This window comes from Labrus mixtus, chromosome 3, assembly GCF_963584025.1.
Source record: "Labrus mixtus chromosome 3, fLabMix1.1, whole genome shotgun sequence".
Taxonomy (NCBI): Eukaryota; Metazoa; Chordata; class Actinopteri; order Labriformes; family Labridae; genus Labrus; species Labrus mixtus.
The window spans coordinates 27,602,058-27,624,699 of NC_083614.1; the positions used below are offsets into that span (position 1 = coordinate 27,602,058).

Below are 22,642 nucleotides of genomic sequence, written 5' to 3' on the forward strand. Positions count from 1 at the left end.
AAACCAGACGAAAAGACATAACGAGGTAGAAAAAAGTGATGCCTTGGAAAAAAAACTCTTCTCAGAATTATTATTTGTGTATAAAAGTTCTTCTCATGAACCCACAATTCGACTTCTTTCATCTCAGTGCTTCTTCTGTGCTCTTTCATTTTCTGAAAATGCGATTACACAAGTTCTCACAACTTTAACTGTTAACTCAGAGCACTCGTAACATTTCTACTTCCCACGTCAGGACTTCCAGAAATAGGTGGCACTCAGGGAAATGCAGGAGTGGGTTCTGAGGGGGGCGGACCCAAATTGTATAACAATAATGTGGCCTAAGTAAAATTGATCTCAAAGTAGCTCAGTGACAAGTTGACTCAAATGTACTAAATTATTCCTGTAGGCCTAGTAAAGGGTCTATTCACCCTAAAACATTTTTTACATTTTTAGTTGTGAAAACTTGCCCTTTAAAGAAGTAATATGTAACTCTGACACCCAGTGTTTAAAATGGGTACTGCAGTCCAAATTCAAAACACTGAAGAGAGCTGTCCCTCCCCGCCCCCTCCTCTCTAGAATCAATGTGCACACAGATTGCTATGTCACAGACACTGAAGCTTCAGTGTTTAGCCTGCTCTGCTTCAGTCTTGAAATCTTTCGGCATTCTAACCTCTCTCCATCTTATTAGAAAAATGTTGAGGCTTTTAGGGTTGGGAAGGACCAGTTATATCTGAACCAGTTCACTTGCCTGCTTCCATCACCGCTACACCTGGAATACCAAGGGGCGTCCAAACGCCTGTGTGGGGTTGCCTTAAAAATACCTACCTAAAAAATGCCTACCTTCTCTGGTCAAAACAAAAACAAACCATTCAGGACCGGAATCTAAAGTTAGAAGGAGGACATACTGGCTGCTGCGTTGTTGTCAAAGTAGCCAGCATTTCAACATAGCATGTTTACTTAATGTCTGATCATACAGAAAGTCATTTTATGAATCAATTCAGTAGATGTGTTACATATTGGTCAAACAGTAAAAAAAAATCATAACACATCAGACTAGAAGTGTTCAGGTGTTTTTATCATATTACACTGGCTGTGTGTTATACTCTCACTTAGCCATGATGATGTCAACATGCACACGTCTGTAAATGAACCTGAAACTGAAATAGCTGAAAGAAGTTCAAGCATCCTTGATTTCATTATTCACACTTGTGCTTATCCTGCAGTGTCCGGTCAAGATGTCTTCCATGAAAACTTCACACTGGGGTTGCGTTCGAATTGTTCCTCCTATCTCCTTTCACTATCCACTGTACCTTAACCCCTCAAAAATGTCATGATGTTAAGGAAAGATGTTAGGAGAATTCATAAAGGATTTAGGGAAAGGCGATCTCGTTGCTCTGACAATCCAACCGCATTTTCCACTAGGCGACGTCATTAAATGTGACGGGCCGGCGGAGGTTAATGACGTTAGTCCGCCGTGTTGAAACTACAATGTTCAGAAAATGGACTACAAAAAACGCATCTAAAAAACTTTCCCCTGTGCCTTCTTACCGGTGAAATAATCCTAATTACCACAAGGTTGGGATTGAAATAAAAGACATATAGAATACCAGGCTACAAGTAACAAAAGTGAAACCATCAGCTTCCTGTCCACTCAGAAATCAACATCAAAATAAATATGATTGTATGAAATGAATTGTTACATTAATGATGAAAGATATAAGATATAACCTACACATAATATTTTAAGCATACAAATGTACAACTGCACAAAGCATTCTTAAGTGAATTAAATATGTTGAATAAAACATCATCTGTGTCACTTTACGATCGTCGTTCATTTCCGTGAACGGTCGGATGTGCGACTCGCTTTAAATGTTGCGGCCGCAAGGAATTGAGGGGCGTCATATCTCATCTCCTTTCGTAAAGGATGCTCCAGTGTATCCTATGCTAAAGGAGGTTATAAAGGAAGCATTGACCCACCTTTCCTTAACTTTTAGAGAATTCGAACGGCTCTTATCATGGCCGCCACTTAAATGCTTCCGGGGTTAAGGTAAAGTGGATAGTGAAAGGAGATAGGAGGGACAATTCGAACGCACCCTGGGATAATGTGTGCCCTCCTCTGAGAATTACTTCCTGGTATTGATTTGAGTTCAAGTTCACAACATATCTTAGACAATAAAATAATCCTTTACTATAATAATAGTAAAGGAGTTTGGATGAGAGTAGAAAGGTGTCAAATTTGGAGTCTTCCGGAACCACAATGAATCTTTCAAGGAAGTAGTTTGCACTGTTTGGAGGAGCTTTTCCAGGAATTGATGCTTTGTTTATTCATGTGAATTCAAACTTCAAAGCAATGACTAAGCTGTGTGTTCATGTAAAACAAGGAAGTTGGTTCATACTTTCAACAGCTCATCGCTATCAGCTTTACTGTAAATAAACAGCAGCTGCTGGTGTTTGTTTTCATCATACAGGCCTATTATTAACTTCATGTAGGAGGGATTTCTTAAATTAGAGGCAGATGTTCTAAACATAGACATAGTTAATGACCTTTATCTCTTAATACTCTGGCTGACGGCGCTTTTCACAACCTCATGCAAGTGATTGTTTTCAACTCGTCAAACATAATTTACAGCACTCATTGATTATTTCCATTTATCAATCACATTTATTTATAAAGCACATTTAAAAACAGCAACAGCTGACCAAAGTGCTGTACATGAAACTAGAGAGCAATACAGATTAAAAAACAAAACAAAAATAACAAGGCAAAACTCACACATACAAGTTTGCCTACACACATGCACACAGAATACTAACAATATAATTAGACAATAATATTATAAGACATTTGATAGAAGTACATGCAACCTAACTAGGACTCAAAGGCCAACGTGTAGAAGTGTGTTTTGAGGGGGGACTTAAAAGATTCCACAGAGGGGACAGACCTGACTGAGGGAGGAAGGCTGTTCCACAAGCGAGGGGCCTTGACCGCAAAGGCTCGGTCACCTCGAAGTTTATAGTGAGAGTGAGGTACAGCTAGGAGGCCCATGTTAGAGGATCTGTGGGGTCTGTCTGTTGTGTAGGGGCTGAGGAGATCAGTAATATATGAGGGTGCCAGGCCATTTAGTGCTTTAAAAACAAACAATGCACCCTTAAAATCAATTCTGTAGCGATGTAATTTGAAGCCAGTGAAGAGAGACTAAAACAGGGCTGATATGCTCCCTTTTACGTGAACCAGTAAGCAGCCTGGCTGCAGCATTTTGAACCAGTTGCAGTCGTGATAGGGATGACTGGCTGATCCCTGAGTACAGGGAGTTACAGTAGTCGAGATGAAAGCGTGGATTATTATTTCTAAGTCATGAAAGGAGAGGATAGGTTTAAGTTTCGAGATGGTTCTTAGCTGAAAGAAACTGGTTTTAACGACTGATTTGATCTGGTATTCAAATGTGAAGGCGGAATCAAATATTACTCCAAGGTTCTTAGCGTGTAGCTTGATGAGGGAGGAAAGATAACCTAAGCTGCTTGGGACCTGTTTTATGGCTTCGGAGGGGCCAAAAAGAACCACTTCTGTTTTGTTCTCATTTAGTTGTAAGAGATTCTGGGCCATCCAGCATTTGATGTCTTCCAGGCACTGTGTAAGAGAATTTAAGTCTGATTGATTTTTTGGGTTTATGGGTAGGTATAGTTGGGTATCATCTGCAACATTAATTTAAAACAGGAACCAAACGAACACCAAAGCAACCCCAGAAAGACAAAAACAACATATGCACGCTTTTCTCTTCATTCCGACTTGATCTTGTTGTTCTCCTGTGATGTAAATCCCTGACCTCACGCTCAAGAAATGGACCCAGTGGGGCAGGGAGCGCGCCGTCCAACGGAGCAAAACCGTAGCGCTGAAAGAACGCAGCACCCACGGACTATGTGGAAAATGGCAGTTAAAGTTTGAAATTGGTGTTACAGAAGGATGACAGACATCAATTTAAAGTACTGCCATTTCTCTTCTCTTGTCTGCATGGACCAAAAATGTCTGCTGATACAGTAGCGTAGAAGAGAGGGGCCCTACTCGATGGTCTATCAAAGATGGCTTTGACATGTGGGGTTCCGCTTTCCTCACACAACGTGACAAGGTGCGACTTCTAACACAGAATGTTTCCAGAAATATTAATATTGGGGAGGTTATTTTTTACCGTCACATGCCGCAAGCATGTGGGTTGACACGAGTGATTCATTGCTACTTGAGAACAGCTGAAGGACGGCAGCCCCAACACTTCATTCATTTTAACATATGATCCATCTGGACGAGTCAGAAATGATGGCAGGAAACTGCATTAATTAGCAGGCTCTCCTACTTTCACCCTTTTCAAACCTTCAGAAAAGCCGGTCTGTCTGCGCATTGCAACCCTTCATTTTCGTAATGCCGATTAATTCCCACATTTGACCTGACAGCGGTAACATCACTGCATTTAAGATTTCAAGTTTGTTCAAAAAATAATTATTTCCACTGCTGAGATTTAACGTAATTTAAATATAAACAAATAGAGAGTTGTTTCATCCAAGTATGAAGTACATCAACATTATCTGTGCACATGATTGAGAACTCCTGCCTTCAAATATGCAATCTTTGGGTATGGTTTCCTACATTGCAGCACAGATTTGTGGTGTGCACAAAGATTTACGGATATGGGCGATTTTGACAAATATTTTCTGTTTTAATTTTGAAAATCTCTTGAAAATGTTTTTTTTTTCGTCTCAACAAGGTTTTTCTCTGGTAAAATTGAGGTTTAAAAAAAAGAAACACCTTGAAAATGTTCCAAAGCATCTGAATGAGACATTCATAACCCACAGCGTTCTCATCCTTCACCGTCCAATACCTACTTGTACAACGTCTCATTTAGCATCCGTCACACTGACAGTAAGTTCTAGTAGTAGGTTTTTTTATTTTGGTAAATGGACTTGAGCTTGTATAGTGCTTTTCTAGTCTTCTGAATACTCAAAGCGCTTTTACCCCACAGGTCACACCTACACATTCACACACTGATGGCAGTGGTTGCCATCAGAAGTAACTAATCCCATTTATAAGCCACCGAAAAAAAAGCAGCGGGAGTAATTCAGGGTTAAGTGCCTTGCCCAAGGACATATTGGACATGTTGCTGTAGGAACTGAGGATCGAACCCTCGACCTTCCGTTTGAGAGATGACGATTCTATCAACTGAACCACAGCTGCGGTTTTAAAAAATTTGGTTTGGCTTTTTGTTCTTTATTGGAGAGGCAGGTCAGTGAAGAAATCAGGGAGAGAGAGAGGGTGGAATGACATGCGGCAAAGGAGCCACAGGTCAGATTCAAACCTGGGCTGGCCACATCGGGAACAGTAGCCTCTGTACATGGGGGCGTGCACAATAACCACTAGGCCACCTGTGACCCTAGCAGTAAGTTTAAACAGAGATCAGAAAGAGTTACTGACAGTGGTAAGTTGATTTTTTTTCCCACTTCCTTCACATATTCTACTGATGTTGAAAATGTTGTGAAAGGTCAATTATTCCTTTAAATTGTTTTTGGTGTTTGGTTTGTGTTAGGCAAAAAACTGACTATCAAGTTTTTGGCAACTATTTGTTTCAGTAAAAAACAAAAGTTTTAATTGCGGAAAAACACTCCTGGGTGTAATAATTCATTGTTTACCTTTTGTTTTACTGGAAACTCAAAGCCCAGTCCTACGATGTTTGACTCATCCATTCTCCCTGAAGACCTTTCCAAGCTAGTTTTCACTACGTCATGCAGAGAAATTACATTGCGCGTCTCATATTGCAAGGACTGGGTTTACTTCACAGTGCGTTGACAGCTTTGTGAGTCTCATGCAGAGGATGAAAGGTACATTGTGGGTCTGTATGAGACACCATGAGCTGTGACAAAGCTGGTAAGAGCTGGAGGGGGGGAGTGGGTGGAGGTCAACTCTGTTCCCGTAACTCACCACCACACACACCAATTTATTGCAAAGTATTTTGCTTCGTCATTTCAGTTTAAGGCAACGCATTCACATGTGCAGTAAATCCCTGACTACAGTTTCATTACTTTACAGTGCTGAAGATCAGGTATGTCGCAACAACAATACAATAAATCAACTGAGGCATGATGTCACAGACATTGGGTGTTTTTTTACATGGCCATTTGGGCCTTAGTGCTCTCTGGAATAGATTTTATGGACTTTGAATAAAGAGTGAGCAGGCAAGTAGCTTAATAAACCTATAAGAGACCATATGGAAAAATCTTAGCCTGCTACAGTCCTACCTGCCACCTTGATCAGAGGTGTGGTTACCCGACTATCAGTCATTTTTTATCAATGAAAAGAAAAATCTGAAGGCTGTCCATCATATTGCCTGAAGAAAATGTGTTATGTTGTTGAGGTTCCAGGAAGTCTGACACACAAAAAAATTACAATTGACATCCCAATGTCCCTGTACGACACAGAAAACATTTGTATGGTTGTGTTCAGACTGTCTGTCGGACAACGCACCACATACCCAACATTAGCCCATACCACCTTTAAGGCAGCTGAAGCTAACATACTCGTGTGATTGAACCAAAGATGGTGCAAGCCAACCCTGAAATACATATGTGAGATTAAAAGGGATACTTCACCCATTTGCATTAAGCTTTGTATCATTAGAAACCTGGTAGTATTTTTTAATGGTCGTGCATCCCGCCCTCATTTTCCCCTGAGATGGAAAATGTTTGTATTTCTAAGTCTGAAAAGGAACGCTAGTTCCTCATGTTTTTTCGACCGCTGAAGCTAAAGACCTATCACTGATCAGTGGGTGGGAACTCACTCCCAGAATCGAAACTTAACATCTGCCCATATTGCTTGGAAGCTATGCTAACAGGCTCTATGGAGAAAGCTGATAATGGCGAAAAAAATATAAATACAGTGGCGAGACGGCTGCTGCCGACAGGCCGGTCTTGTGTTTTGGCTGCTGATTCTGATTCTGAAAATAGAGGACCTTAGTGGGAGTGGCCTGCGGTGTTGTGCATTCTGGGATTCAGTGTCTTTCATCCACATGAGCCAAAAAGACACTTTCTGCCTTTTCTCGGCCAAGAAGGCACCAACTTCAAAATGTGTTTCACATTTCTACTACATATGAACCCAATGTCAATACAGATTCATGTTTCAACGGGTGAAGTATCCCTTTAAGCGTACTGAGTACTATTAAATGAAAGTCCCACAGTAACTGGGTAGTTAACGCAAAACATTACAAGTTAAAAAAAAAAAAGTGTTAGTGTGTTGATAGTGAATGCTGTTAGCCTAACCAAACTCTACAAAAAAGAGAAAAAGAGATGTGGTTTTATTATTTGTTCAGAGGCAGATTCAGCTTAAGTCCATATCTCATTATCATTAGAAAAAAATATATATTTAATATAAAAACATATTGACAGAATTTTTACGACCCTGACTGTCAAAATGGTCTGTCACTATATTTCATTCCTGTGATTGACTGGTGACCAGTCCAGCGTGTAACCCCGCCTCTCGCCCAATGACCGCTGGGATCAGCTCGAGGTCCCCGTGACCCCAAACAGGAAAAACGGTATAGAAAATGGATGGATGGATGGATGTCAAACTAACAGACGTTGATGAAGTCTGATGCAGCCTCAGAGTTGAGTGCTGCATTTGATTGCTTTACCTGTCTCTGATGAGATAATGATGATCTGATCAAATGATGCAGATGTTTGCCATGTGGTAACATTATGATTCCAAAATAGGTCAAACCTATCATTATCAGTCACTATTAACACATGTATGAGTCACTCTACATTAGAGATTAAACTACTCAGCATAATTAGAGTTTAAATAACAACAGTCTGCTTAAAGGTGAGAAAAAGGTGAAAAGGGGACAAAGATTAAAAGGAGGCTGTGAAATCTAATCCGCTTTCCTGAGAGAATCTTGTTGATAGACACAACAATGACTAACCCAGAATATTTTTAGACCTGGTGACTAAAAAAAACCCACATGAGTAAAGGAAAGGGAAAAGATTTGTGAGACCAGGGGAAATTTGTTTTCAGCATGTACAGGTGTATTACGTCCCTGAACCTATTTGAGCAACTCCTTGTTGTGTAACCGTAATAGCTCTCTTCATTGTGTAGTCTGTAATAATAAAATTGAAGGTCATAGACACAGAAGGGGAAACGGTGGAACATGGATTCAGGGGATTTTGACTCCAAAATTAGCATCCAATAACTCTACCAGACAGTACTCTGTTTGTGACTGTGGAAAGTTCATAATAAATAAAGGGTCATGTCATATTTTTGGAGGTCCCTCCCTATCGAAGCTAAAACGAAAAAGAAAACAAAATGGGTTTTCACATTGAAAGGAGCGCCTGAAGTATGACATGTCATAAAAAGTATCATGTGCTCAGCGATTCAGGTTAAAAATACAACTTGCATGACAGTGTTAGTGAAGGTTTTTCTTTCCCCTGTTAGATAACAGTAAAATGGACATCTTTTTCAGGTTTCTGATTCAGCAATTAAAAATGTAATAAGACTAATTTCCCTGATGCCTTCACTAACATCTACTGAGAGGTATAAATATTACGTTTGGGTTCGAAATCCTGTCTTATACTCTGTCTATTCTAGTCAACCCGATAGAACCTAGTCAACCTCAAGATAACACTCACGTTATGAGTTGACGCTATACAAATACAAATTGATTGATTGATTGAAATTGATAGAATGATACTATTTAATGAAGAAAGCTAAACATTTGTGTTGTCAATGGATAGACATTGGGTTTTTTAGTGATTAATAAGCGTAGAGGCTGGGGTTAATCATGATTAATCACATGAATGATCAGAATTTAAAAAATAAACAGTAGGTGACTAACATAAGTTACGTTGGGACAAAACAACAGTGTGACAACTTCTACCTAACTGATAGAAGTCAAGTCTGTTTGTGCCCAGTATCTAGTGTCTGAGTTGTTAACGATATCTACTGTAACTTTTCCATCTCCGCTGCTCAGTGACTGTCTTGAGGTAATGCTTGCGGCAGCTGAAGGTAACAGAGTTGTGTGATTGAAGAATGGTGCAAACCAATGCTAACATACTTGCGCTATAAGCTTCCTAAGAACAATTAAACTACGGTGACAAAACTTTGAAACCTCCAAAATAGGAATCATGTAATTTTACCACAAACCCACATGTACCGATTCACAGATCGGTGATCTGCACTGGTCACACAAGTCGTAAAGGGAAATGTTCCCTCCTAACAAGCCTGTTTAAGTTGGTTGTTACCGGCGTTTGCCTCACTCAAGTAGGTCAAAACAGTGCTACTTTAAAGCCAGTCTGTGTTTGCTCACATTACTATGGCTTTGTATGTCGGCATTTCCACCATGGGCGACTGAAATATTGACACTTTGCAGTGTGTGCATAAAGGCATTATATTCATTGTCTGGTACTTTTATAAGGAAGCTGTAACTCTCCTGGAGCTCTTTGGAAAACGCTGACGTTATATTCAGTATCACAGCTAAACTACCTGTTGTTGTGCAGCAGGTCCTGTTGGTATGACAAGCTAGGCTAGCAAAGCAAAAGTCACAACCCCCGAGATTGATCGATAGAGAAATCAGTATTTAAATTTGTCTGGTGGTGCATTAGTGATGTTTTTCTCTTTTGGTTAAAACAGCAACAGACTTGACAACGACATTGTTGAAATGGAAAATTTGAAAAATAATATTTAGAACCTCCAAAGAAATCAAGACTTAAATCATTTATTCAGAAAAGAAAAATTCTGTTTTTTTTTGTAGTATTTACTCCACATTAGCAGTACACAACAACACGAGACGATATTCTGTTAATATTTTTTAAACTAAAGATTGTTCCATCCTGTAGGTCTTGTTTTCAGATATTACTGGCATTTTAAAATGCAGAACAAAGCTGGGAAGAGTGTGTGTCAGACAAAGTGAAAGACCAATTACATGATGAACAAATGACGTTTGCTACTTGGAGAGGATATCCGATTAGTCATCCACAGAGACAGAGACGGTGTCTGGGAACCTACAATACCTGCAGCATCATCAAGGTCACAAATCCCTGGTCAACTATGTGGGCGAACATTTCTCATCACTCTCCTTTTGTGGCCTGCTTCCTTGTGACTGAAAAGAGCTTTGAATTACTGATGTTTTGTTCTGCAAACTATCATTTCAAAATCTCTTGATAAACACAATTTTTCAAAGAAATGTTCAAAGACATTTTTTGGTACGTCACATTTCATAATAATGGTAACAGTATAATGGGTGATTTAGGGGAAGTATTTGTCATAAATGCCAGATGCAACTTGAGCCCCTTGATAAAGAAACCATGCATTACGGTGGTGGACTGACCAGAAATACACCAAATTGTTATATTTTTTCCACTTTCTGGTATTGCCTTTTATTATGAATTTTCCCAACAACCACTGTGATGTAAACTGCTATTCCTGAAATGTACTGTATGATGTACTTCTGGGTTGTTTTTCTTGTTCACATTTTCAGAGAGGATCAAGTTTCCTCATGTTGCCATTGGAATCAGAAATAATGTGCTTTATCCCCAGGGTCGTCAATACATAATATTACAACTTTAATATGTTCCTATACCTCATTATTTACTTTTATATAAAAGAGTTTTCCAACATTTTAATTTACAATATTTAAAAATGTAAGATACTTTGGTTTTTCAAGGTTCATGTCTTGCTTCTTGTATAAGTTCTGTGATTTATCCTGACAATGGTAAACTTGTCTGTGTCCCAATTCCTGGGCTGTATCCTTCCAAGGGTATATTTGAAGACGCTTTGAAGGCTATCCCATTTCAAGAGGCTCCCTTCAAATGCGGCCAACAAATGTGTCCTACATTTCCTGAATGCTTCCCCTGATGGCCCACCGATCCAGAGATCCATTTCGCTCCATTTACATTAAATGGCGCGCAATGAATCTCACTGGCTGACGTTTGCGCTTTAAGTTATAGGTTTCACCTTAGTCGAAAAAGCTAGCGATAAAATGTTTGAACAAAAGAAAAGGGCCTTAAAACTTGTGAATAAGTCTTACACGAATAGGTGAAGTAATGGCACATTTGTTATATTAACTAGTTCGGGTGCAGCTGTTGACATTACCAAGCAACCATTTATATTTACAGTCCATGGGTCCTTCAAAGGATGTTTCCCTCAATTGGGACAGAGTGCTGTTGTTTAGAACAACATCTCTGACCACATTTTTGTTTTAAGGTGCTTCCTTAGTTAAAAAAGGCTCACCTTCTGATTTAAACAGCCTTCATCTTTGCCAGGCCGGGGTCAGCCATATGGTCCCACAGCCCTCTGTTCCCACATTTCTAAGATTTTTTTTTTCACTGAAAATTAGGCCCTATGTTCCCACAGCCCCATGTGACAGGATCCGTAAAGTTACTTAGTGTCATGTTTTGTATGTTACTCATTTATTTAGTATTTTTGTCTGTTCCTGTTTTATTTTGTATTTACCCTTGTCTCTGTCTTTCAGATCCTGCTCCTCATGTTTTCCTGCCTTGAGCCTCCCTGCCCTGATTGTGCTCCCCTGTGTCTCGTAATCCCCTGATTATCTGTGTGTATCTATCCCTGTGTTTCCTCCCTCATGTTGCCAGTTTGTAGTGTGTTCCTGTGTGTCACCTTGTTCCAGCCTTTTTTCCTAGTAGACTTATAGTGATTTTTTGACCGTGCCTGCCTTACTGTTTTGCCTTTTGCGTGCTTCCTTTGGATTTGTTTGCGTCGAAGATTTGCCGTCCTGTGTACCGACCTGGATTGTATTAATCTCTGCCTTTTCCTGAACTCAGCCACGTGTGAGTCTGCTTTTGAGTCCCTGTCTCTATCTGGTTCTGATACTACGTTCCCACATTTCTAAGATTTTTCATAAAATTAGGCCCTATGTACCTTTAGGAGTTGCCCTCGACCATACATACAGTGTTTTACCATATTGGGAAACCATCATGGCTTTGTACTGCCTCTTGTTCATGTGCTTATGGAGCAGAGAACCATTGGACACTACAGGCAAGTACTCCAAGCTGTCAAAGTGGCCACCCGACGAGTAACCCACCACAATTGGCGCCCTCAACATGTCGTCTGTGACTTGCCCTGAAGACAGCACTGGAAACGGAGTTCCCTCAAGCCACGGTTAGAGGTTGTTATTTTCATTTCAACCAATCGCTGTGGAGGAAGATCCAAGAGCTCGGATTGGCTGTTCCCTACCACCAAGACCGCACCCTTGCTCGGGTCATCTGCAAACTCATGGCACTGGGTTACCTACCGCTTGCTCTGGTTCAGATGAACTTTAACACACTTGTCAATGGCAGACGCTGTAGACGTCTTGTGAGACACTAAGCGGCAATGGAAGAGTTCATCACCTATGAGGAACACATACATCCGCCCTGGATCCACATTTCCACCAGTTACGTGGAATGTCTTCGAGAGGGAGATCGACCAAAGAACGAACAACCATGTTGAATGTGAGTAATTGCAAAATGACCATGTTGAATATTGCAAAATGTTAATTTTAATGTTTGGTCTTTCTATAATTGTTTAATTCTAGCTTACCACCAGACGATGAATGATACAGTGCAAGTGCGCCATCCCTCTCTGTGGCTATTCATCCGTCACCTGAAAGACCGCCAGACGCTGACTGAAGAAAGCATCACGCTGGCAGAGAGAGGCGATGCACCCCACGACGGCGACGCAAGTGGAGGATCTTAGAGGCCACACTGGTCCGACTGAAGGGACAGTATAATGGTGGCAATCGAAATATTGAGTCCTACTGGAGCGCTGTAAGCCACTGTGTTGTGGAAGCTGTTTAGAGTTGCCCTGGCTTGTGGACATGTGCTGTTCCCTGGCATCATTTTGACACGTCCTTTGCTAAAGTGAAGCTCCTTATAGTAAATTGAGCTTTGTATTCTTTTTGTTCTTGAAATAGTCTTCAAAGGACATGACTTGCAGAGTGCCTCTTCCTGGCACATAAAAGGTTGAAAAGTACTAGAGGCCTTTCCAGTTTTAAGTGAACTGCATAAATAGTGGAACGTTTTACTTATTTAGATTGTTTGAATGTGTCCTGTGGAAAGTTAAATGTGCGCTGTGTCTTAATTGCACTAACTCATGGAGGTGAGTTTGATTTCAGTATGAGGGTTCGTCACTCCACAGCAACCCCATGTTGGAATAACGGTGTTGAGCTCGAGAGAGTTTAGAAGCTAGCTCTCTCCTTCAAATCCCCAGCCGCGGGATTGAGTGGCGAACCATCAGGGTCAATTGATTTCAAAAAACAGGACAAGATGTAAATATCGTTTATGTGCCAAAAACACTCACCAAGAGAGTAGCACAGTAGACTTGATGACACTGGCAGGTTGACACAGAGGAGTTTTCAAATAGGCATCCTCCTTCCTTAACGTTTCCTCCATGAGCCTATGACGCCTCCAGAGGGCTGGAAAGTGACTCCAAGCATCCCAGGAGCACCCACTCTCTATGCCAACCCGGCTTTCCAGAGGTATTGATGCACTGCAAACTATGGTTTGCGTCCAGTTGCTGCGCTTCATTCGACTGATCTGACCGGAAGCTAGTCAATGCGAGGCCTCTGTGCTTCTTAGTTTAGTTTGTTTATTTAAAAGGACAATGTGCACTTACATTAAATGTTTGCAATAAACAAAGAGATGGGCGCACCAGATTTAGCTAAAAGTTACATTCCATCTGTAGTCCATTGCTACTGGATAATAGGTTGGGTGTAATTGGCTACCAAATTGGGAGAACGGGGGATAAAATCTGATACAAATTGATGAAAAAGGAAATGTGGGAACATAGGGCTGAGGGAACATAGGGTTGAGGGAACATAGGCACGCTCCAGCAAGGCCAATGCTGATATAAAGAAGTGGACCAGCTGGGACTTATCCTTGTCATGACATTTATATAACCCTCCTATTAACTAATATTTTCATCTGTGGAGTAACCTAGGTTATGCAATGCTTGGTTGTACGGATCTATTTGACTTGAATATATTTTATTGTTGCACAGTTCATACGCTGCGATGCTGTGGACATGTCAAGGTAAGATAAACTCAACGATGCATCTTTTAACCGTTGACGAATGCATATCCTGCATAGCAGTAGGACTGTAGGTAAATGTACCAGAAAAAATGCAACTGTATTGATCAAACTGAGAATTATCCTAATTATTGCAGCCTTTATTAAATGAAAATTGGAGCCAGATCATTTTTAAATGTAACTTGTTCAACCATTGTTCTTGAAGTTCTTAGATATATTCACAACAGACTGTGTATGTGTGTGTGAGTGTATGTGTGTGAGTGTGTGTGTGTGCATGTGCTATGCAGAGTAGATGAGAGAACCAGAAGGACAGAAAGAACATGTGTGTGTAGGCAGAGCTCTTGCTTGGTTTTGTGTACGTGTGTGTGTGTTCTTTTTTTATGTAACACTTGGTTGCCTATTCAGTGGCGAGATTCATCCTTCCTCAGCCCGTCTGCCTCCTCCACACACAAAGTCTCTTGCAGAACGTATCTTCCTCATCTTATTGCAAAAAGATAAATGCACTCTAGTCTTACTTTTTACTATATCATCCCCTTTTTTTGCAATGTTTTCTATATCAATGAATATAAAGATAACAGATTGGAGATACTGTGGGAGAAGCTCCATCTATGACTTGTTTTTTCCAGAACGAGTATAATGTTATCGTATCATGTTACCTTCTGTGTGCCATTGTGCATGTGTACACTGTAGTTACAGATACTCGCACAGCAAAATACTAATACTAATAATAATAAGTAGTTACTTTAATTGTATACCACCTTTCATAGAAGTGTTGCAGCTCAAATTAGATTGCATAGGTGGTTATAGACCACTCTCTGCTTTTAAACAACTTGAAAACCTGAATTTGTTTAAATAAAAAAGCTGCAAGTGCTTTGAAAATTACCTTTCAGATAGGCTGCAGTGTGTGAAGATAGGCAATGTCTAGCCATCTTTTCTCACCTGCAAAAGGAGTTCCCCAAGGTTCAGTTCTCAGACCAGTGTTATTCACTATTTGTATTAATGACATTGCTGCCTCATTGAATAATTGCAATATCCATCTTTATGCCGATGGCACTGTTCTTTATACTTTTGCCGATTCCATCCCCGACGTCATTCTCAATCTGCAATTAGCATTTAGCGTCCTACAAAACTGACTGCTTTGACACGAATTCGGCTGATAACAGGATATTAGAGAGAGTGCAATACAGTATTACACATATCTTAGAATTTGAATACCTCACTTGTTCTTGCTCACAATAATAAGTGAGGGTTGCTATTGTTCTCACTATTGTAAGTGAGGGCTCAATTTGTTCCCGAGGGATTTAAAAAACAAAATGAATAAATGGAATAATGTTTTACCTTTTGTGTAAGGCTCACAACAAAAAAAAACATGTTAAGTTAACAGATTTGTCATGCTGTAAAGCTCCATAAATTTCAATAATCTCAAACTAGCATATATTTTAATGCTTCAGAACTTGTATGTTAAAGAATTGTCCAATTGTTGTTGTCAAGCAATTCATCAAGTTAACAAACTTGTTCCAGATACTAGATAAGAAAAGTGTTTCAGTGTTTTGTCAGGCTTCTAACAAAGAATCTGCTGAGATGTGAAATCCCACATTGACAGCCCTGTTGCTGACCTCTCAGCCATCTCAACCCCCCCCCCCTCCCCTCCACCCCTTCCACTTCACATTTATTTTCCCGTCCTTTCACCCACAGCATCACTGAACAGCACAGCTCCACTTCACAGATGTGCTCCGGTAGTCCTTGGAGAGTTCCCCTTGCAAACAAAAGCCCTCTTCCCCCTTTGCCTTCCTCTGATTCCACCCCCCCTTCTGCCTCTCCCTCTATCCGTCTCCCCTGCTCTCTCTCCCCCCAACGATTTCACACCACCGAGCATGCCGCGTGTATAGCTCCCACTCGCTGGCTAAAGAAACACTTCAGTTCTGAGCCGTGCAGATTTTTATACAAAAAAAACACACCAGCGTTGGGTAGAAGGAGGCTGCAGTCTGCCAAACGCACGTTGCAGAGAGGCAGTGTTAAAAAGGAAGATCAGCCAGAATCCAGCAGCTCTCGTGCAAACAAGACTCAAGGTAAAGGATCCAGATTCATTTATTGAACGAGGTGTTATGTAACTCTGCCGTGGACTGAAGCTCTGAGCTATACTGAGGTCTTTGTCATTCTGTACGGTTCATATCACTGATTATTATCTGCTGCTTTGAACAGAGGCTTTCTGCTAAATCAAAAAAACGTTGGTGATTGACATTACTGTGGTTTATTTTGTAAATATGAATCCAAGAATACAAGTATACAAGTAGAAGCTTCATACAACAGATTTCTACATGCCTTTATCCTGCAAATGTATTCGTGTTTGTGTACCCTTTGTGTGGCTTTCTGTTTACATTTCTGCTAAAGCTATTTCTTATTCACGCATGCTGCAGTTCGATTCCCTGTAAGCACGATTGAAATCCAGCTCACACCCGCCCACCTGCCTCCCCCCCTCCCTTCATGATGAAAGCTCTGAGGGCTTTTCAGTCCAGTAAATGTCACTCATCAGGGCTATCAAAGATGGAGTAGAGCTTTGAAGCCCACACAAGTGGCACCTCAGGCTGGATGTTATCCAAACCCTGCCATAACACAGCCCCTTATTTCTACTTGTCCTGTCAGTGGGTCAGTAGCCATCACACTTACCATACTTAAAAAGTGTTATTAACTGAGCGTAAGAGGTACTGGTGAGGTCGATTGTTCCCATAAGACCAAAAGGTTTTCTACTTGTACACTCATACCACGGCATGCAAATCTGTACCGGACAAAAATGAACCAATGGTTAACATGGAAAGGTTGCAACTTGGTAATGTCAGCCACAAAACGACTTTGTAAGATGTGCTTGAAATTTAAAAATACATAAGAAATTTTCATAACACACAACCTTGGTTTATGTACTGTGTTTTTATGACCCGTCCATCACCATAGAATAGAACTTTATTTGTCCAGAAAGTGGAACATTTTCTTTGGCTTCACAAGAACAAGACAAAACACATTATGACAAGCAAGACAACTTTCAAGCACAGCAGGAAACCATGAGAGCTCCTGTAGTCCTCGACAACATCACAGTCAGCATGGTTCGTGAATTTAAAATAATAATTTAGTATAATAATAAGCCAGAGTTTTAAGACATTTCATAAAGTTATAGGTTTCAAAACAGTAATTTCATAAAACAATGTGCAGTTGAGGGGGTCGTTTTTTCCTTTATGAATTTAATAATTTTATTGCATTTGGTACAAATGATTTTTTATAAACATTTTTTGTGGCTCTTGGCAGTCTGAATCGCCGACCTGATGGAAGCACTTGCTTTGCTTTGATGCCTCCTCTTGATCCTCGTTTATTTTTTTTTATGTATTTATTTTAATTACAAGGACCAACAAATTAACACAATACACAACAAACCACAACAACAACATACAGACACATTACAACAATACGAACAAAGATTAACAACAGCCGTTTTCACGATCAGTAGAGCTAAATAAAATCATTCATATTCTATTCAATTGTATTTGATGTTCCTATACACATTACACTGAACCATTCCTCTTTTAGAAATGTTGCCAATGGGGATCATTCCCTTACAAAAACCTCAAGAGTACCTCTGAGTACATGAGATAATCTCTCCAAAGGCAAGATGGACATCAGTTTTTCATACCACATATCAGGAGGATCTTCATCTCACCAGTTCTGTAACACTGTGAGGCATGCAGCATACAAAGTAACTCTAAGAATGTACTGGTGCCTACGGTCACAGAAGTCCAGTCCAAGAACAAAATGATGAGGATTTAAAGGAATATAACGCCCAAATATTTTCTTTATCTCATTTTGGACCGAGAGCCAGAATTCTGTGATTTTAGGACATGACCACATAAGATGACCATAAGTGCCACAGCTACTTTTGCATTTCCGACATAATGATGAGCACGTAGGGTCATATTTACATCTGATAGACGGGGTCACGTGCAGTCTGTGGATGATCTTATATTGAGTCTCATAGGATTTGTTCGAACATGTAATCTTTTTTTGCATTTAATAAAATCTCTCTCCACATCTCATCATCGAGATGGTACCCAAAATATTCAACCCAGGAAGCTCTGCTACTGATAGTAGGGATGTTGATAAACATTTGATCATGTAAAAAACTTCAAGTTTTTTTGTTTAAAGACAACGCTTTTAATAATATATTTTCCAGCTGAGTCATATACAATACAGTATTATATGCTGGAATGGATTTGATATAACTCCTAAGTTGTAGATAATGAAAAAACTGTGTTTGAGAAAGATCAAATTCATTCATGAGTTGGGAGAAAGATTTTAGAGTACCATCTAAAAAGAGAGTATTTGTGAAATACAAGCACTCTTCCATGTTTTAAAACCCCCATCTGAGCAAGACTGTACAAAATCAGGATTACATGAAATAGGAGCCAAAAAAGAGTATTGAGTCACAATCCCAAAGTGCAAACGCACGCGATTCCACGTTTTCAAGGTGTTTCTGACAATAAAATTATCTTTCATTCCTTGTAGACTTATTGCATTGTTTATGAATGGCATATCACAAAGGGGCGGCTTCACATCCAGTATTTTCTAAATCCAGAAATGTAGAATTGGCATCATTTTTTTATCCATTCAGTAATGTATGTCATTTGTGAAGCCCAGTGGTAGTACATCACATTTGACAGAGCTTACCCCCCTTTGTGCACTGGTAACTGAAGTTTCTCCAATTTAAGTCTTGGACGTTTATCTTTCCACACAAATTTTGTTATCATACTATGTAATGATTTAAAAAAATTAACTGGAATATAGTTGGGTAACATCTGCATTGGATATAACAGCCTTGGGAGGACAGGTAATGATATGGACAAAGGGCTCCATCTTTGAAGATCTTTTCTAATTTCACTTACCACTGGGTCTAAATTCATTTTTTAACAAATTATCAAAATTACAAAACACTTGAATCCCTAAATATCTAAACCCATTAGAGGACAACTGAAAAGGTATGTACTCTGCTAAATCAGAACATATTAAGTTTCCTAACGGAAAGGCCAGTGATTTTCTATAATTGACTTTATATCCAGAGAACACCCCGAACTCATTTATTATCTGGATAACAGCTGGGACTGAGGACATGGGACTAGTCAAAAATAAAAGAACATCATCAGCATACAACGAAATCTTATGTACTTGTTTCTTGGTTTGAATACTGGTAACAGAGGTGTTGGATCTAATCATCTCAGCTAATGGTTCCATTGCTAATGCAAAAAGTAAAGGAGATAAGGGGCATCCTTGTTTTGTGCCTTTACTTATTGCAAAAGGGGAAGACATTTCCCCCATAATGGAGACTGATGCTTGTGGTGCAGAATATAACAATTTGACCCACTCTATAAATCCATCTCTAAAAGCATACTCCTTTAAGGTTTTTAATAAATATTCCCACTCTATATTATCAAATGCTTTTTCTGCATCTAATGTCACCACTAAAGCATTGAGTTTTGTTAACGTACTGTAAAATACCCAATAATCTCCTGATGTTTGAAAATGATCTCCTATTTTGAACAAAGCCTGTCTGGTCATGTCCCACATTTTTTGGTATGATATGATTAAGCCTGGCTGCAAGTAATTTAGCTAAAATTAAAGGCTTTATAAATCTCTGGCAGGAGACCATCTGGTCCACAGGCCTTTCCCGATGCTAAGGTTTCTATCGCCTCCTCAACTTCCTTACAGCTTATATCCATATCACACTTACTCCTATCTTCTTCTGAGACCTTAGGGAGTTTTATGCGTTGAAAAAAGTTATTCGTCTTATCATCCATGCTTAGTGTTTTTGAAGTATATAAAGAGGGAAAAAAATCATTAAATACCTTTGTCATTGCATTTTTACTGTAAAGCAGCTTCCCATTCTTGTCCTTTAATTCTAGTAATATTTTTTTCAAGCATTTGTTACTTATAAGACCTCCCAGATTTATTAGCATATTCATATACCTTGTGTTTTTGTTTACATAAAACTTTTTCTGCCTTTTGAGATAGAAGTGTATTTAAAGCAGTTCTAGTCCTTATGACTCTGTCCCAGTTGATTTTGCACCCATTGTGTTTGTGGTCAAATTCAGCTTCCTGTAGCTCTACTTCATGGCTGTTCTTTCAACTTTATCTTCTTTTCAGCTGAACAATATGATATAATTATGCCCCTTAGAAAAGCTTTAGTTGTTTCCCATAAGTTTGAAGGGTCTGTATATTCATTGTCATTCTCCTGGATAAATAATTTGAGTTCTCTTTGGGCCATAGAACAAAAGTCTAGGTCAGATAAAATAGCTCTATTGCATTTCCAATTATATCTGTTTGAATAACTATTTGATATACAGATACCTAAAAAAAACTGGAGCATGGTCCAATATATGAATAGATCCAATATGACATTTTTCTAGTTTTTCAATAGAGATTCGTGGAACAAGGAAAAAATCTATTCTAGAATAAGACCTGTGAGGATTGGAGTAAAATATAAAGTCTCTATTATCTGGGTTGAGCATACGCCAAACATCTACAAGACCGACCTCATTTAACATTTGACAGATAGCTTTTTGTCTGTGGGTTTGGATGGTTGCGAGATTACTAGGCTGCCTATCCAGTTTCCCATCCAGCACACAGTTCCAGTCACCACCAAAAATAAAATCCGGGGAACTATACTGTGTAAGCAATGAAGTTAACTTTGTAAAAATGTTCAACTGAATATTTGGTGCAGCATATACATTTAGAATGGTTATTGATTAACCATATAAAAAACATATAGAAACACAAAGCAACCCTCTGGGTCAGATTCATAATATTCCATTTTAAAAGGGAAGTCTTTATGAATTAAAATAGAAACCCACCTACGTTTGCTATTATATGAGGCAGAAAACACTTGCCCAACCCAGTCTCGCTTTAATTTTAAATGTTCTAAGTTTGTTAAATGTGTCTCCTGCAACATTCCAATAGTTACTTTCTCAAATTACTGCTCTGCTGATAACCTTCATTAATAAACTGAACTCATTTGCAACACAAAAAACATAAAACCAACAAAAAACGGAGACTTCACCAACAAAACAAATAAGAGACATAACACCATCCAAACGGCAATAGGCCCAATACAAGTCAAAGAGACCTGTGTTGTGCCCAACCATACCCTAACAACTACAAAAAGGAGCCCGTGTCTGTCAACTATTATTGGAAAATTAATTATTGCCAGAACTTTGATATATACGTTTATAATATATATATATATATATATATATTTTTTTTTTGTTAAACCGAAATAATTACACACTGAACTGATTTCATTTCCAGTCTTATTGCTGACGTTTTAAAGAGTAAGAAAAATGTACAAAATAAAGGAGAGAGACAAAGTGAAAAAAAAAAAAGAATGGTATAGAGCAAATTGCTAAAGTAACTACACATCATTCTCCAGTAATGTTTTCCTCTCTTAACGGTGTCCTCAACACATAATGTGATTAATAACATCCTTCAATTTGAACATAATAATATGCGCGTGCAGGTGTAAATCATTAATCAAGCTGGTGCAGGCCACAGCACCAACTTCATAAGCAATGTTGTTTTCGTTCGGTCTATTCCACGTCAAACAATAATCAAACAAAATAAAGTGCAGCGCTTCATTAAAGAACGAAAATGATAAAGATAAAAAATAAATCACCGAGGATATGAGACGAAACAAACATTTCTGAAACAAACATTTCTGCCTACACACATTTGTCTTGTTTTACGTCAGGTAACCAGCGATTATACAGGTTTTATGTGTACTAGCTACTAACTTACCAATAATGAATATCACTTATCAGGTGTTTATCTTATCCATCCTTGGAGCCGACGAGGGCAATACAGTCTGATAGGGCCATGTCAGTCCATAGGTGATGTCGGTTCACTGACCTGGATTTCATTCACGAACCTCTCTGCCTCATCCGGTGAATGAAACCTTATTTTATTGGCACCATGTTCGATGGATAATATTGCAGGGACGAACATAGCATATCTGATTCCCAGCGATCTGAGTTTCTGTTTCACCGTGTAAAAATCTCTGCGTTTGGACTGCACTGCTTCGCTTAGGTCGGGAAAAAGGTCAATTATTTTATCCTCAAACCGGAGCTCTCTTTTCTCACGTGCCACCCGCAGGACCTTCATCTTATCCTGGTAATTCAGGAATTTCACAATGATGGGTCGAGATATGTAAAAGAATAACCTCGACTTACACAGAAACAAAGTGTTGGAGCAAACGATATAACCATGAGTGCTTTTACATCTCTTTTGAGCGTTTTGGACCCAGAGAAACATTTGTTGGCTCAACATTCCATAGCTAATAGCTTTCAATGAGTTTAAACTGAAATCATTGTCAGTGGTTGGGCTCAATGCATCCTAATTCAACGGCTGAACCAAAAGCAAGTTGTTTTTTTTAAATCAACAAAATAGTGTTTGAAACAAAAAAAAAGAAACCTTTTGGTTACATTCCTGAAATGAGAGATACCTGGTCCTCACTGCAGCTGCCTGTCATGTTTATTTCAAGTTCTCTTTGAGATCTCTTTGAAGAGTCGGAACTTGCGCA

General features: G+C 39.3%; 1 protein-coding gene across 1 annotated transcript in view; it reads left to right on the forward strand.

Moving 5' to 3' along the window:
- The first annotated feature begins 15,834 nt into the window (after nt 1-15,834).
- The window catches only part of LOC132969382 (regulator of G-protein signaling 8-like), a 35,370-nt gene continuing 28,562 nt past the window's right edge, over nt 15,835-22,642 (forward strand). The window contains exon 1 of the mRNA XM_061034330.1: nt 15,835-16,103. The gene's annotated coding sequence lies outside the window, so the exon portion shown is untranslated. The remainder of the gene's footprint in view (nt 16,104-22,642) is intronic.